An 18,230-nucleotide genomic window follows, 5' to 3' on the forward strand; every position below is an offset into this window, starting at 1 on the left:
TTTTCCAGCAGCTCAAGGGAGTTATGACCTTTTGAGTTTCAGGAAGAGTGGGCTAAAGATCTGTCCAGAGAGTGATTCAAGCTGGAGCAGGTCCTGCCGAGGCTGAGGAGGGCCAGCTCTGCTTGGGGGTGAGGATAGGATTGGGTAGAAAGTGGTTTCCTGGGGGCAAAGTGGGGGTACTCATTCAGGACCATTCAGGAGCTCAGTTGTTTCCTGTTCCCATATACCTCCTGCTCTTGTTTTCTATGTTTGAAAGTATCAATTTTCTAACTGAGGAAGACTGGTGACAGAAGGAAGAGAAGTGGACAGTAAAAGGGAAGAATGGAATACAGAGATTGGAACTTCTCTTCCTCTATACTCACGTGATAGTCAGGGCAGCTCCATATCATCAATGCCAGCTCCCACCTGCCATTTTCTACAACCAAGTGCCAGGTACTCTGCTAAATGCTTTATGGGGAGTAAGTCATCTAATCTTGACCTGTTAGTTGGCTAAGGTTGTTACTACCAGAAGGGAAAAGAGGCTCAGAATTAAGGTCACACTTGTAAGTAGTAGGATGATGTCAGTCTGCATGACATTAAATTCCAGGCTCAATATGCCTAAGTCTGCGGCCTCTATAATAAAAGGTTCATAATACCCTATAGTTATATTTCCTCTTCCATCTGAGGACTAACCTCATCCCATTTCACTCCCAGATCCACTGAGCTCAGATGTGGGCAGTGTGGTTGACTCTAGACTTTGCAGCCCTCATGCTGGGTTGTAAGTCTCTGTGGCCTGGGAGGGCCCCATGCTGGCCATCTTTTATTCCATTGCCAGCACAGTGCCTGGCACATTGTAAATACTCATTACATATCTGTTGGATAATTGAATAGATGAAAAAGAACGGGAAAAAGAAATGTGTGTTGGCGATGAAGGGGCAGGAGTAGAGGAGGCACAGGGGGAGAGAGGCAGATTTAGGGGTAAGACAGAGGGGCTGGAAGGTGCTGGACTGGTGACTGGAAGGGATCCATGTTGATGTTTGTTCAGAAGCACAGAAAAGTTGTCACTTGCAGGTCAAGAAATATTTCAATTTTTTAACAACTTGATCATGAGGAAATGACCTAGACTGTAGTAATTTTCTGTCACTTATCTCTTATCAGAGGCATTTTATTTTCTGAATACATCATCTAATGGGTCCAGGACTGAACAGAGCTCCCCTCTGTGCAGCAGATATGCACTTCTGCTTCCATCCTTCAGATTTTGAATATTTCTGTTCCATATTCAAATGTCCTCAACTGTCCTTTCAATTGGAAAACAAAACACAAACACAAACCCTGACTGTCTTCTACAAACAAGCTAAGATGAAGAAGGTATTGAGCTCTTTCAGGTTGCAAAGAACAGAGAAACACTCAAGTTACCTTCAGGGGGGAAATTTTTCTAAGGCTATACAGGTAAGTAAGAAAAATAGGAAATGGCTTTTTCCCATCTTGCAAGATGGTGGGTGAAAAAAGCTGAGAAGTGAGATACTAAGAAGAAACCTAAAACCTAGAAGGCTGATGCTGGTGGCAGGGTTCAGAAGGGTAACCTCAAGGCTAAAACGGCAAAGAAGGGGAAGTGGGAAGTCCCATCAGAGCTGAAATCCTGTCCTAGTCAGAGGAATTGGCAGATATTCCCCCATTGACTATGTATTCCAGAAGGGCCATGTAGAAGAGGAAGTATTCAGCAGCTAAATCCGGGGTTGAAAAGAAAAAGAAGTTTCTTGCTATTGTCACAAAACCAGTTGGTGGTGACAATGGTGGTACCCTAGTGATTAAACTTTGAAAAATACCTAGATATTATCCTACTGAAGATGTGCCTTGAAAGCTGTTGAGCCACGGCAAAAAACTTTTAAGTCAGCATGTGAGAAAACTGCGAGCTGGTGTCACTCCTGGGACCATTTTGATCATCCTCACTGGGGGCAACAGAGGCAAGAGGGTTGTTTTCCTGAAGCAGCTGAGCAGTGCTTGCTACTTGTGACTGGACCTCTGGCCCTCAATCGAGTTCCTCTGTGTAGAACACACCAGAAATTTGTCATTGCACCTCCACCAAAACATCTCACTGATGCTTGCTTCAAGAAGAAGCTGTGTAAACCCAGACACCAGGAAGGTGAGATCTCTGACATGGTGAAGGAGAAATATGAGATTACAGAGCAGTGCAAAGTTGATCAGAAAGCTGTGGACTTGCAAATTCTGCCACAAATCAAAGCTCTTCCTCAGCTTCAAGGCTACCTCTGCCCTGTGTTTTATGTCATAAATGGAGTGTATCCTCACAAATTGGTGTTCTAAATTTCTTGCAAAGAATCTAATTTAATAACTGATCCATTAGAAAGAAAGAAAGAAAGAAAGAAAGAAAGAAAGAAAGAAAGAAAGAAAGAAAGAAAGAGGGGTACCTGGGTGGCTCAGTTGGTTAAGCATCTGACCCTTCATCTCAGCTCAGGTCTTGATCTCAGGGTTGTGAGTTAGGGCCTCGCATTGGGCTCCATGCTGGGTGTGAAGCCTACTTGAAAGGAAGAAAGGAAGAGAGAAAGAAAGAGAGAAAGAGAGAGGAAGGAAGGAAAGGAAAGGAAGATGGAAGAAAAATAGGAAATGGTCTGTGTAGGCCTTGAGGAGAGCTGGAGTGCCATTCAGGATATAACATGGGATGGGGTGGCCTGGCAGAGAAGAGGAAACTGCTCTCTGTCCTTGAGCATAATGACAGTAACTCCTTCATTTCACAGCTCTTCCAGGGCCTGAACAGATTACCTCCACATCAGCTCCAAACTTCCTCTACCTTTGGTGCTTCTCTCTCACCTGTCTCTTCTTTCCTCTCTAGTACCACAACTTCTACAAGTTGGCTACTCTTATTTCCTTTTCTTTTCTTTTCCTTCTTTCCTTCTTTCTTTCCTTCTTTCTTTCCTTCTTTCTTTCCTTCCTTCCTTCCTTCCTTCCTTCCTTCCTTCCTTCCTTCTGTCCTTTGTTTTTGCTTTAGGGTATGATGGTATCATTAATTTGTGGGCATATTGCTCTTTCTTAAAAAATTTTTTTAAGTTTTATTTATTTATTTTGAGGGGGGAGGGGCAGAAAGAGGGTCAGCTCTGAGCTGTCAGCTCCAAGTTTGACATAGGGCTCAAACTCATGAAACTGTGAGATCATGACCTGAACCAAAATCAAGAGTCAGATGCTTGGGGCACCTGGGTGGCATGGTTGGTTAAGTGTCCAATTCTTGGTTTCAGCTCAGGTCATGATCTCACAGTTCATGGGTTCGAGCCCTGCATTGGGCTCTGTGCTGTCAGCTCAGAGCCTGCTTGGGATTTTCTCTCTCCCTCTGTATCTGCTCCTCCCCTGTTCATGCTCTCTCTCTCTCTCTCTCTCTCAAAAAAATAAATAAATAAACTTTAACAAGAAGAAAAGATCTGCAAAATAAATGAAAAAAGATTATTTAAAAAAAAAGAGTTGGACACTCAACTGACTGAGCCACCCAGGTGCCCCATTAATTCTGGGGAGTTATTGCTCTTTGTAAGAGAAAATCTATAATGTACTCTTTGATTACATGAAATTAAGGCAGAGTCTGAACTGAGAGGCTGATCCAAGAGGTGTTCCATTGCTAAGCACAATTCCTTGAGCAGAGAGGTGAGAAATGTCTAGAGTGGGTCCCCTGAGACAGAAATCATTTTAGGAACAGTCACCTTTGGTATGGAATTCTAATGTGTCCCTGTTCTGGGTTGTAATTCCCCTACTCGTTGGCCTATCCATGGTTCAAGTCTCTACTAAGCTGAGTTGACCCCTAGCCCGTTGTTAGCTTGTAAAGGAAGGGAAGGGCTACAGAGCCTGGATGCTCACAGAGAAGTGGTAAGAGGAAGAAGGAAGAGGTAATATTGACCAGGAAAATGGTGGCACTTCCTGCGTCAGGGTCCTAGACTTCCTGTAGCTGTAGAACAGTAGGGGTTTGAGTTATTTTGTAACCGGGGCACAGGAGTACAAGAGCACCTGCTGCAGGGATCCCAAACAGACGAGGTTTGATCACTTTCCACTGACAAAATCGAAAGTCAGAGACATGAGTGGTGGTGAAACAAGAAAGAAATTCATTTCAGGGAGGCCTATACTGGGAGGATGGCAGACTGACTAGTGTCACAAAGACTGTCTCCAAAGTGCTGGAAAAGCTTCTAGGTTTATTATTTTATTTATTTATTTAATTTTATATTATATTATATTATATTTTGAGACAGAGAGAGCACAAGTGAGCAAGGGGCAGAGAGAGAGAGAGAGAGAGAGAGAGAGAAGTGGGGCTCACCCAAAGCAGGACTCAAACTCATCTGATGTGGGACCCAAACTGACAAACTGTGAGAACATGACCTGAGCCAAAGTCAGATGCTTAATGACTGAACCACCCAGGCACCTGCCTCTAGGTTTATAAAAGGAAAATGTGGGACAAATGTTGGTGGGTATGTGCAGGTGGGCAGCAAAAATCAGGTTGTTCATTGTCTTGGAGTCAGTTATGTGGGGTCTTGCTGGGTCAGAGCACTCCTTATTGCTTGAGGGGGTAGTTTCTGTCCCCAGTGGATGCTTTGCCCAAAGGGTCTTTTATCTGAGTTAAGAGAGAAACTGGAAAGAGGAACTTAATCAGAAAATACTGACTACGATCAGAATGGAGGTAGTTGCAGTCCTCTTTCAATTTGACTATCAAAAGAAAGTGAGAGGAGACTGGGTGGCTCACTCAGTTGAGCGTCCAACTCTTGATTTAGGCTCAGGTTATGATCTCAGGATCATGAAATCAAGCCTCACTTCAAGCTCTAGGCTGATCATAGAGCTTGCTTAAGATTCTCTCCCTCTCCCTCTGACTCTCCCCACTGCTTGGGTGCTCTCTCTCTCAAAGGAAAAAAAGAAAAGAAAGAAAGAAAGAAAGAAAGAAAGAAAGAAAGAAAGAAAGAAAGAAAAGAAAAGATAGAAAGCCAGAAAGATGGAAGGAAGAAAAGAAAGTGATGGCCAAAGGCTGAGAACCCGGGCTTCCCTTTCACCATATGGAGCTGGTGTTCTCCCTGTGGTGCCTGCATATTCCTGTGTCTCTGTGGAATGATTCCAAATCCCCACCCTCTGTCTATAGAGGCCCCGCTACTTCCTACCTCTTCAAATATCCTCCCCTTTCACTAGTTCTTCTCCCACTTTTTTTTTTTTACCTTCTTCCTCTCTTCTTCACTCCCTCCCAATCTCTTCTTGCTCACATTCTTCAACATCTTTTTCTTTTGACTTATATTTTAATCTTTCCATTCCACCACCTTCAGTCTTTTCTTCCATTTCCTCCTTCTTTCCCATCTCCTTGCCTTACCTAACTTCTTGGCTTTCTCCCACTTTTCACTGCAACAGCTTTTTATCCCATCCATTCAGCGTACCTGGAGGGTGCAAACTCATGGCCTGCTGCCTGATAACTGCAGAGACATATAATATGTAACAGAATGCTTACCAAAAATATTGAATTCATTCCCAACATTTAAAAATGGGATATTTCACCTAAAAAAAATCCAGATTTCAATTTCTAAAAAAATTGAAACTATCTGGCATCATGAGGCCCATAACGGTAACAGTTGAGGAAGCAGGATGGTGGCGGCCCCTCTCAGGTAACCAGAGTCTACTTGGTGTTCCCTGGTTTCCCTCACACTGAGGGAAAATGTCAGTTAGCAATTATCATTTAGTTTGAGCAGCTTTTTTTTCCATTAGCATAAGAATTTCTGTTCCAACCCACATCTTTACTCAAAAGTGGGAGAACAAAGAGACAGCAAAAGCCTTGTTTTTTTCTCAGCCCCGAGTGCTTTATCATTTGCATTTCCTGCTTTGCCTCTGCAGGCGGCAAAGTCTGCAACCTCTGCTATAGACAAAGACCCCTATCTCCCTTCCCCATTTCTCTACCCTCACCTCCTCTTCTTCCGTAGTACCCTGCCCACATTTTGTTCGTGCGAAGATTAGTTTTTAATGCAGCACTGTAAGGTTAAGTAACTTCAGGACGACTACTGAAACTTTCAATCTTCAATCTACAGAAAAGTTCTGTGAAAAATCATCATATTTTTGCAGTGGTGCTTTGTATATGTTCATGGATTGGAGTAGTTACTTTATTGAGAATCTATTACTTGTCTTGCTATTTGTGTCATCTGGCTAACAACCTATTCATATGGATGAGAGCTGAGGAAATGTTTACTGTGCATGCCCAAGACAACCTTCTTTTAGGATCATTATCAGCTTGGGGATGGCATTCAGCTGGTAGTAACAGAAACCTGAAAAACAGTGACATAACAATTTAGGGGCTTAATTTTTCTGCATTTAAAATCAATCTCAAGGTGAGAACAGAGCTCCTAATAGTGTAGCAAGAAGCTGGCTCCCTCAGCCCCTGAGCCGTCTCTTCTCTAGGGCTGGTTGTGTCTTGCATCATCTCTTTGTTTATTTTCCTTCTTAACCCTTACCATATTCTGACATATTATATAGCAATTAGTTGATGATCTGTCTCTTCTCACTAGACTAAGTTCACTGAGGGAAGGGATTTTTGTCTATTTTCTTCATGAGGAGTCCCTAGCACTGAAAACACCATGTGTTTGTTGAGTAAATGAAGAAATGCTGTCCAGATGACTGCTGGAGGTCCGGCTATCATGTTGATGCTTCAGGCAGGGGTAAATGGGAGGATAAAGGCCAAAGAAGACCCAAGCCTGTAGAGTCAGTTCCAGAAAAGGATTTTCTTGCAAGTCCCATTTAGTAACTTAGGAGTCTCACTGAACTGTGTCACAGAGCCACTCCTACTTGCATGGGAAGCTGAGGGAAAAAAATTATTTTTAAAATAGAGGAACATTTCTAACCAAAGTTAGACAAACCAAAGTTTTGTCAGTAGGAGGAATGGAGAATGGATATTGGGTCTCTGCAAGATGGCTCTGATGCACTTTCTGAATGCTTGAAGCTCCAGAAATCCTACACAAAGCTCTTGACCATGGCCCTATGCCCTATGCCTCCTACTTAATTTACTCTCGTGAGTAACATCAGCTTCCTTGAATTCACTACACTGTGATTCCTTAATTCCATACTTACCATTTACCTGTTGGGTTTCTAAAATGTAATTGCATATAATACTAAGAACCATGAATAGTAAGATAAGCCTCATCTTTAATCTACCAATTATTCTATTTTAGGTATTGCTATTCTTTTTGAAACATTCAGTGGCTTAAGCTCTACCCAACAGGCCTCTGATTTTGTGTGTGCTTGCATGTATGCATGGGCATGCAAGTGTGTATGCATGAGTTCACATGTGCACAGATCTGTGTCCACATATCATAAAAAAGGGGAAGAGAACAGAAGCTTCTCCCTGTCTCTTCCTCCTCCCTTTCAAGGCAGATGCTGTCTGGAGCTAAAAAATGCTTTGATGGGTAGAATGCAGGACTGTGCATCCCAACAGATAACCTGAGGCACAGGGAGAATTGGGCACCTTGGGCCCTGCCTATGAACTCACAAAGGTGGTAAGTGTGGCTAAATTCCAGCCTCAGCCTCAGCTCCCTTGGCCTCATGCACCAGCAGGGCACAGACTGCCTGCCCAAAGGAAGGTGCCTTTTTTCCTAATTTGCACAAAAGGTGCCACTTGTTGTGAAGCTCACATACCTATGGGTTGCCTGTGCTTATTTAATTCAACCCAGGAGGAGTCTTTTAAAAATGCACACAAAGTCTCTCTGTAAGCAGGCTGTAGCCAGCTCTCCTGTATGGAGGTCAGTAGATTTCTCCCCTACTAAGTCTGAGAGCCAGAGATCTGCATGTGAGTCCTCACTGAAATCCCCACTCTCTCCCTTCCTTCTTTCCTTCATCTAGTCTGTGTGTGACTATTGAATGAAAATAAGTGGAAGACAGACACAGTCCAACACCTTCTAAGTAAGACTGTCTCTCCCCAGGCATGCTGCCTTGCCAGAGAGATGAAGCCAAGCTTGTGGGGCAACTGGATGGGTTGGAAGCTGGTTGAGTGGGCAGTGAAAGAATTCACCCAAGGCAGGACAAAGGAGTTAGAGGCTTATTGAATATACTGTAAGGGAGCAGCAGCCAGGAGATCAAAGAAGAGACTCTGCCTAGAGGCAGTGGGGGATGGGGAGGGGCTATAGTTAAGGGAGGGTATGAGAAGGTATGGGAACATGTGGAATTTTCCTTTTTTGGTACCTGTGCCCAGTTGCAAGTAGCCCATTGGTCAACTAGGACTTATGGCTATTTTGAGGTGGGTCACCTAAATGGGCCTGTTTGCACTCTGCCTGGTGGTCACTGTGGGCCCTGCTACCTTACTCAGTTTTCCATTACTCAAGCTTGCTGCCTAAAAGAGGCCTTTACAAAGCTCACAGTACATGTAGCCCATACTGTACTCCACTGAGGGACTCTTGTCATGGGTGTATCCTGGCTCCCTCCAGATTGCTTCTGGAGGTGTCTAACCCCATCCCCTCCTCATTTTAATTCCATTTTAGACAATGTTGTCTTCTGATGCTGGCACCAAACAGGTATGAGCTACTTCTGGAGCCCCTTGTGCACTGGTCACACTTTCAAACTCAGAGGACCTATTGGATGTATGAAATAATTAGATCTATCTTAAAATGCTCACCAAATAATGAATGTACACAATAGTTAGTTATACAGCAGAATGGTTTATTTTTTATTTTATTAAAATTTTTTTTCATGTTTATTTATTTCTGAGAGGGAGAGAGGGAGTGAGAGAGAGCATGAACAGGAGAGGGGCAGAGAGAGAGGGAGACACAGAACCTGAAGCAGGCTTCAGGCTCTGAGCTGTCAGCACAGAGTTCCATGCGGGGCTTGAACTGTGAGATCATGACCTGAGCCACCCAGGTGCCCCCAGAATGGTTTTTAAAGTAACAGTTTAGGGGTTTCCGGGTGGCTCAACTGGTTAAGTGTCTGACTCTTGATTTTGGCTTGGGTCGTGATCTCGTGGTTCATGGGATTGGGCCCGTGTCGGGCTCTGCACTGGTGGTGCAAAGCCTGCTTGGGATTCTCTCACTCTCTCTGACCCTCTCCTGCTCTCTCTCACTTGCTCTCTCTCTCTCTCTCTCTCAAAATAAACAAACATTTTTAAAATAAAATAAAATAACATAACAGTTTAGCTCTTTTATCAAATTAAATCTCATAGAGAAAGAAGCTCACTATACAAGAAAAACACAGAGGTGGAACCTCTCTGGATGAAGAGGCCCAGGAGTTAAGGCCTGGCCACTGTGTACCAATCTGCGTACTAGCCAGGGCCCCTGGAGGCCATTCTGTGGATCTCCAAGTGTCCCTTGAACATGGTTTGCAAATGTATAGGGTGGTGGAAAGAACTCAGACTCAAAGTTGGGGATTGGTGTGCGTTCCCGCTTTGCTGCTGAGTAACCTAGGGCAAGTGAAAGAAGCCACTCACTCCCTGTTAGCCTCATGCCCACACCCACAGGAATGGGAGAACAACCCACACAGGCACCTACACCCCAGTGGAGAATTACCCAGATGTCCCCTCCCTGTCATCTACTCAGAAGGTCCTTTCTCAGCAGCCTCCTCCGTCTTATCATTTGACTGTTTATCTTGATGGCTATGTATCTCTGACACTGACAGAGCTGATTGCTGCCTCAAACTCCATCATCCTCTTCTCCCTCAGCAATGGTATCTGAATCTTGTATGAGGGACAGTGTGCTACTTAAGAACACTTACTTCCCCAGACTCCCTTGCATCTAGGGGTGGCCACATGACTATTTGGATAATGAGTCATCAGCAGAAGTCCGTTTGGTGTGGCTTTCAGGAATTCTGTTGTTTTCAGATAGATTCAGTTGCAACATACCTTTTGCTCTTTCCTCTTCCTTTCTGCCTGAAATGTGGGTATGATGCCTGCAGGCAGAACAGCTACCTTACACCCATGAGGCAGAAGGATGGACTGGTATAGATGTGAGGTAACACCTCTGGCAACATTGGGGACATGTTACCAAACCAGAAGAGATGGGTCAACACAGCAGCAGTGTCTTTCTTAGTGAGCACTGTCCTCCTTGCAGAGCTGGAGAGAGGTGGGGTCTTGGAGCCACTAACACCCATCATGCTTGATGGTAAGAAAGGGAAATCCAAAGAAGTTGGGTCTTAGCTGGGGCCTATAAAGGGCTAATGGGGCAGCGATCTTGCCTCTCCTACCTACCTCCTTGTCCTAATATTATCCTAATAATCTTTCTCCCACTCTGTCTCCCAGGATATTCCTACAGTCTCAGTATTTGGCCTCAGCTATGAGAAAAATTTCTTACTATTATTCTTTGTTTATTTTGTAGTTCTCTGAAGATATTCTTCGGATAGCTTTTTGCCATTTGTCACTCTTTTTTCTCTATTCCTTGTGTGTCAGCATTCTTTCTTGCTTATTTCTGTTACATGCTCACTCCCTGAAATTTGATCTAGCCTTCAAGGTGTGTCCCAGATGCTTTTGGGAAACCAGCCTGGATGGAGACATTTCCCTTCTCTGTAACCCCACAGCACGTAGTTTCTGTGGCTTCTATGATCACCAGCACACTGGCATGTGCTTGATTAGACTTATTCCTTTTATTACTCTCTAAATTCCTTAAGGCAGGGAATGTCTTGTACTCAGCCCTGCCCTTAGCACATTGTATGTGGCCCATGAGTATTCATTGAGTTCAACTGGAAATTCCAATTTGAGAAGAGAAGACACATAGATACACACAAAGCACGATGTATTTAAATAAAGTGGAGATTTCATTTTCCTTGAGAAATGCCTCCTCTACAGGCCTTTGCCACACATATACAGGACAGGGGGAAAGAAGGCATAGCTGTAAACCACCCACTTGGAGAACCCTTTTATTCAGGAGAAACACAAGCTGTAAAAGAAATCACTATCACCTCTTATCACCTGTAATAAGGAAATTCTGAATAACTCTTTCCTGGGGATCCAGTGAGTCAGAGGTTCACACCTGGTTAGGTAAGTAGTGGGTGTGATCAGGGAAGAAGTGATGAATGTTCTTTTGGATTCAGCACCCAGCATCAGCTATTTCTACAGCAGTGATGCAGGTTTCCACATAGAGTCCTTAATATTGTTCAGAGTGCTTTCACACACATGTCCAAACAGGATGAAGCAACGGTAGTTGCCTAGAAAAGGAACTTGATGGAGCAGATTCAAAGGATCCAATTGTTGCACTAGGAGAAGTCTTCTTAAGGATAGGAACATAGCAGGAAAGGAGAAGCAGAACTTCCTTGTCTTGACAGTGTAAGTGTGGACATGTCTAGCGACCAATTAAATGTGAGAATTGGAAGCTGAAGAGGGAGGGAATGGGCTGGAGAGTAGATTTTGGAGTCACTGGCACGTAAATGGAGATTAAACCCTGACTCTGGGAAAGATCACCTTGGGAGGGTATGAAGGAAGGGGAGGATGAATCTGAACACTTAGGTGGTGAGTAGAGGACAAGACACTGGAGAAGGCCAAGAAGGGCCAGCCATAGAGGTTAAGACTAAGTAGGAGATGGGGAGCCTGGGAGGCTCAGTCAGTTAAGCACTGGACTCTCTCTTTCTCTCTTTTTTTTTTTTTTGAGAAAGAGGGTGCAAATGAGTGAGAGAGAGAGAGAGAGAGAGAGAGAGAAGAGGAACTCACTTCAAATGGTCTTGTGTTCACCTGAAGCGGGGCTTGAGCTCTCCTGAAGCTGGACTCGAACTCATGAACTGTGAGATCATGACCTGAGCTGACATCAGATATTTAACCAACTGAGCCACCTAGGTGCCCAAGCATTGGACTCTTGATCTCAGCTAAGAGTCGTGAGTTCAAGCCCTGAGCCTACTTAAAAAAAGAAAAAAACAAAAAACAAAAAACTAAGTAGGAGAGGAAATTATTGTGGAAACCAAGGGTTGAGACTTCTGAGAGGAGAGAGACAGAGAGACAGAAATAGCACCAATGAATGCAAACAGAGTTTCTGGGAAGGGGAGAATCACAAAGTACCATTTGGATTTGGAGTGGGGCAAAGGGAGGGGATACATGGGATAAAAGTGGAGATGAAAGGTGAATTTCCAAGGTGCCAGAAAAGAGAAGCAAGGAGAGTGTGGAGACACAGAAGTAGGGTGACGGTCACCAAATGTCAGCTCCTTCAGGGTCCTTGCTTTTTCTGGGCAAGCCCCTCATGATGACTGAGCAGGGGTGGGGTTGGAAAGGCCTGGCTGTTTTCACCCAATTTGGTTTGCTCTGTGGGGGCTCTCCATAGCTGTCTGAAGCTCTGCAGGCCCTCCCCTTACCATCACAGAGGTTGATTTCTAATCAACATCTTACATCTCAAATTCCATCCGGGTGTCTGCTTCCAGAGAACCCAATCTCTGACACAGTGGTGGAAACAAGTCTTTGAAGAGTTTAGTGGGAAGGAGTAAGGAAGGGTTTCTAAAATTTTTTCTTTTGTTTGTTTTAAGAGCAGGAAGGAGAGGAAGGAGCCCGTGGAGAGGGAGTGCTTGACGATACTGGAAGGGGACAGGATGGTTACGAGGTGAGGCCTGGGGAGAAGGCGGAGGATGGACTTTAAGGCCAAAAAGAGTGATTGGCTTGGAATAAGAGGGATCAGTTGCTCAGTCTCTGAGATTGAGGCTGATGGTATATTGATTGGGTGAATCTAGATTGTTTTTGGGGGTAGTCGAGGAAGTGAGGAACACTCTGCTCAGGGACTTCAGTGACCAATTGCTGGAGAGAGGAAAGCAGGAATCCTCAAGGTTAAGGTGGATTAGATGCTTTCACCTCCAGTGAGGATTTGGGGGAAGCAGGGCAACTTTTAGCAGAGCTGTAAACAGAGGAGAAACTCTGGGCAAAACCCAGATAGAGATAGAGATCTGAGATAGAAGACCCACTTCTTCCTGTTAGAATCTGTTTGGTCTGACTAGATGGATTTGGTGTACTGATTCCAGAATCCAAAGGATTTTCTATGCCTTCAAACTCCATGCCATCCTCATATCCGCTAAACACATCCTCTGTATTACACACAAGACATGATGCAAATATTGATCAGGGCAGGATTGACGTGAGAACCCTCCAACACCTTGGAATTCTGTCATTTAACCAGTTCCAGTTTCTCCTAACTGTACAATTATCAATTCCATATTTCTCCATTTGTTCCAGAAGGATGTAATTTGAGATGTCATGAAATGCCTTAATCAAATGCACCCCCTTGGGTCTGCTATAGTGCCTCATTCTGTCAGTCTCCCTGACAAGACAACATAAATGAGGACAGTCTGGCATGACCATGGTGGCCACATTTACTTCTTTTAAGGTCTCACAAGACACCACTTAAAAAAAAATGTTTATTTTTGAGAGAGAGAGACACACACAGAGCGTGAGCATGGGAGGGGCAGAGAGAGGGAGACACAGAATCTGAAGCAGGCTCCAGGCTCTGAGCTGTCAGCACAGAGCCCGAGGCGGGGTTCCAACTCAGGAACCGCGAGATCATGACCGGAGCCAAAGTCGGATGCTTAACTGACTGAGCCACCCAGGTGCCCCACAAGACACCTTTTTGTATCTCATTTGAGGATTTTTGCCTATGGTAATTGTTAAGGCCACTGATTTGTAATTTTCAACATTTGCCTTTTGTCCATCTTTGGAAGTCAAAGCTACCTCCAGCCTTCTAACACCTGTCTTCCTTTCCATGATTCCTCAAAGATCACTGATGGTGACTTGTTGATACTCCTAGTATCATAATTTTTTTTTTTTTTTACTCTGGCCTGTAGTCCATTCATAGCAGGTATTTGAACACATTTGGTGCAACTACAGTTTCTCTTACCTTCTTTTTTTTAGGGGGGGGGGTGTTGACTCCTACTTACCAATAGTCACCTTACCCTTTCCATTCAAAGGCCATGGTTCTTGTTGAGAAACTGAAAGCACTCAAAGATTCTGCTGTCCATCCCTCATCTGGGAATACTGTATGATTGGCATGAGGGCGGGACGCATTCCTTCTTCCTTTTTGCTTTTGTCATAACCAGTTTCACACCCCAAGATCAAACCTCCTTATCTTTCCCTGTAGGGATCCAGATACTATCAAGCTCAATGCCCTGCCACTCCCTATGCAGTGACTGATATATTCTTTTTTTAAAATGTTTTGTTTTTTAATTTTAGAGGGAGAGAAAGAGCAAGCACGGCGAGCAGGGAAGAGGGGCAGCGGGAGAGAGAATGTTAAGCGGGCTCTCAGCTCCTAGCCGGACTCGGCCAATCCCGGGGCTCTAGGATCACGACTTGAGCCGTAATTGAGAGTGGAAGGCTCAACCGACTGAGCCACGCAGGCGCCCAATGACCGACATATTCTCATGGGAAAATGGGGGTAAGGATTAAAAGGAAAAGGGAATAACTCTATTCACACGTTCTGCAACTACAAAGGCCGAATTCAAGGTCAGTGTAATTGCGTGTTTCTAATTTATTTGGCCGCCAGATGGCGAAACTGTGTGCCTTTAAAAAAAAAAAAAAAAAAAAAGGATGTCCGCCATTCTAAAAAAACATTAACAAAACAGTTACTAGACACAGGTACACCCTGCTTTTTGGAAGTTTGCGTTATGCCATTTCACTTAAAAAAAAAAACAAAACTACATTAGTACCTGCTTGAGCTCACCGAAAGAAATCTGAAAAGGATTTTTGCTTTTACGGAAAAAGAGTGAAGGTAGCACTCAGCACTGATTTCCATCGCAGCCCTTCTGGAAGCAGCAGGGACCACGAGCAGCAGAGTGGTGCCACCAAGCGCCTTCGCAAGGAACTACGCTCAGCATCTCGGTATCAACCTGCCAGAGCTTTGAACTGTGTCCGTGAGCATCTTGTGCTTTATCTTGATTTATTTCATGTTTCCGTTAGCAAGATGTGTCCTAAGGTATCAGAAAAGCCTAAGGGAGGTTATTTTTTGGTTCTGGGGATGCTAAATTTTTTTTTTTCATATAAGTTAATGCTAATTGTTTCTTTGCTTTATGCCATTTTGGCTTCCAAAAGTTTTCATAGGAATGCTCTATTTTTGGAAAGGGAGGGAAACCTGTAATCAACGCTGAAAATGCCCACAAGAAAGCACATTTCACGTGTCTGTTCTAAGTGACACAGTTGATATTTTGATGTGGTTTTCTTGCCATCAAGGTACAGACAAATTCCTTTCTTAACCTTAAAATAACAAATATGGGCCTCCTGACCCTGTTTAGTCTGTATTTTCCTTTCCTGCCTTGTGTGTAGAAAGCCACCTGGGAGTAAAAACTGGAAGTGGGCTTGTCTTTATCTGCATCTAATGTGTACTTCTCTTTGCTATGGTCTCCTTGCCATTGAGCCATTGAATACTAGAGTAGAAGAGGTCAGTGAGGAATTATTGCTAATATCAACATTATTGAACTAAAATATGTATCCCATTTTGTGAAGAGAAGTGCTGACTGTCCTGTGGGTGTCTGAAGAGGAGTAGACTTGGCCCTGAGTATTAGCCTAATCCAATGTCCATTACATTCAGATTGGATTTGGCACTTGTAGGATCTGGAGTCCAAGGTAAGAAGTGAGTGCCTGAGAGTGTGCCATAGGTCTTTGTGGTGGAGAATGTGGGAGTAGGAGGCACAAGGCAAGAGGGAACTGAGAACAGTAAAGACATTCAATGCTTGTTTTGTGCTTCTATCCATTTTTGACCCTGGGGAATTTTAAAGAACTATTTCTAACATTTATTTTAGGTGGGTGGGTGGATGGATGGATGGATGGATGGATTCATTCGTTCATTCATTCATTCAATATCCCAGGCATGCTGTAGGAGTTGGGGTTCAATAGTAAATAAAGCAGAGCTCTATGCTTCAAGGCACTTTCTAATTTTGGTCTTTAGTCCTACAAGGACAAGATGAGATCCCAATAGAGGCTCTTCACCTGAGGTCCTAGGAAACACTCAATGCCCAGAAGTATGGATGGAGACACAACTCTAAATTGAAGCAAAATTTCTTTCAAACTTTGTTGATCGTAAGGAACAAATCAAAATGGAAAATATTCATGATAACATCCTGGTTCATTTCTTATACAAGGGAAGATACTGAGGGTTTGCTGAAGCAAGAAGGAAAAAGCAGCATAATGGGAACCATGTTGCAAAAGTGTAAATTGCTTCCTAGTCATTGCCAGGATCTTGATGATCTGAGAAAACAACTAGTGTATAAAGCAGAGCAAATACACCCTTGTTATAAGCCAGAAATTCCAACCACAGGGAAAGAAAGATGTATACCAAAAGGCAGTGCAGAAGTGTATTGGAGAAGATCAAGACTGGTGTCAGGAAAAATAGTTTGGAAGCTATGGAAACTGTCTCACTGACAGGCAATGAAAGTCTGAATTAAGACAACAGCCAAAGGGCAGTCAGGGACAGATAGGAGACAGATTTCCGGGTAGGAAGGATGGATATAAAGCTGAGGGAGAGGAAGAATGTTGGGAGAGGACATCACTTTCGGTGGCCTGACCTCAAGGCCTGTGTTTTTTTTCTGAGATGTCATTTTGCCTTGTCATAGAACAAAGACCCCACTTTTAGAACCGCCTGAGGGAGCCTATCCAAACACATGTGCCTGGGCCCAGACCTAACCAATCAGAATCCCTGGGCTGGGACCACTGGCTCATTCCAGGAGGGCACACAAGCTTCTCTTCCTGCCATGATCTTCCATAGGTGGTTCTGCTTGAACCACACTTTATTTTTCTCTGTTTCATAATTACATTACATAATCGCAATACATTACATAGTCCCACTGATAGTTGGAAGGCTCTGTTTAGATGGAGAACTACATGTAAACAAACACCAAAATCCTTCTTCATAGGCCCATTAGTGGGAATAAACTAGAACTAATTTGCAAACATCTCATTGAAACTATAGGAGAGGGATTCTTAGGAAGCTGCTCTGCAGTAAGGGAAGGTTAATGGACAATCATTGTTCAATAAGAAGTTACCAATCTGTTTTGTAAAATTGATAATCTATAATTTTATCTTACTAAAAATAACGAATATTTTTAAACATAAAAAAACAAAATCTTAAACATTTAAAATTTGTCATAATAAAATTTATCATCTTAATCAATTTTTTAAAATGGTTATTTATTTATTCTGAGAGAGAAAGAGAGAGAGAAAGAGAGCATGAACAGGGGAGGGGCAGAGAGAGAGGGAAAGAGAGAATCCCAAGCAGGTTTCATGCTGTCAGAGCAGAGCCTGACTCAGGTCTTGATCTCACAAACCACAAGATCATGACCTGAGCCAAAATCCAGAGTCAGACATTCAACCAACTGAACCACCCAGGTGCCCCACCGTCCTAATCATTTTAAAATGTACAATGCAGTAGTGTTTAGTACATTCACATTGTTGGACAACCAATCCCTGGGACCCTTTTCATATTGCATGATGGAAACTCTGTGTCCATTAAACAACTCCCATTGCACCCTCCTCCCAGGCTTTGGCAACCACCATTATACTTTCTGTCTCTATGAATTTGACTACCTCATATAAGTAGGTTCTTACAGTATTTGTCTTTGTGGCTGGCTTATTTCACTTGGCATAGTGTCCTCAAGGTTCATGCACGTTGTAGCATGTATTAGAATTTCCTTTCTTTTTAAGGCTGAATAGTATTCCATTCCATATATATATATATATATATATATATATATATACATACATACCATGTTTTGCCATGTTTTGTTCATCCATCCATGGATGGATAATTGGGTTGCTTCCACCTTTTGGTTATTGTGAATAATGCAGCTATGAGCATGAGTGTATAAATATATCTTTGAGACTCTGCTTTCAATTCTTTTGGGAACTGTAGGACTGCTGGATCATATGGCAATTCTATTTTAAATTTCTTGAGGACTCACCATGCTGTTTTCCATAGTGGCTTTGTCATTTTACATTCACACCAAAAGTGCTCAAGTGTTCTCATTTCTCTACACCCTTGTCAACACTTGTTGCTCTCTGTGTCTACTGTAGTCATCCTAATGGGTAAGCGGTGGCATAAAGCCTTTTCAGAACATAGGTTTACTAAAAATTTTGATCTCCCCTACCCCAAACTTTGCATAAAGTCCTAAGTTCTTTAATCATAATTCTTTCAGGGGCACCTGGGTGGCTCAGTCAGTTAAGCGTCTGACTTCAGCTCAGGTCATGATCTCAGGGTTCGTGGGTTCAAGCCCTGCGTTGGGCTTTGTGCTTCGGATTCTGTGTCTCCCTCTCTCTCTGCCCCTCCGCCGTGTGCTCTCCCTTTCCAAAAATAAATAAACATTAAGAAATTTAAAAAAATCAT

General features: G+C 43.4%; 1 pseudogene; it reads left to right on the forward strand.

The window, feature by feature from the left end:
- Positions 1 to 1,448: 1,448 nt before the first annotated feature.
- LOC132667897 (large ribosomal subunit protein eL6 pseudogene) lies at positions 1,449 to 2,301 on the forward strand (annotated as a pseudogene).
- Positions 2,302 to 18,230: the final 15,929 nt, after the last annotated feature.

The sequence above is a fragment of the Panthera onca genome, chromosome B2 (genome assembly GCF_046562875.1).
Source record: "Panthera onca isolate mPanOnc1 chromosome B2, mPanOnc1 haplotype 2, whole genome shotgun sequence".
NCBI classification, from domain to species: domain Eukaryota; kingdom Metazoa; phylum Chordata; class Mammalia; order Carnivora; family Felidae; genus Panthera; species Panthera onca.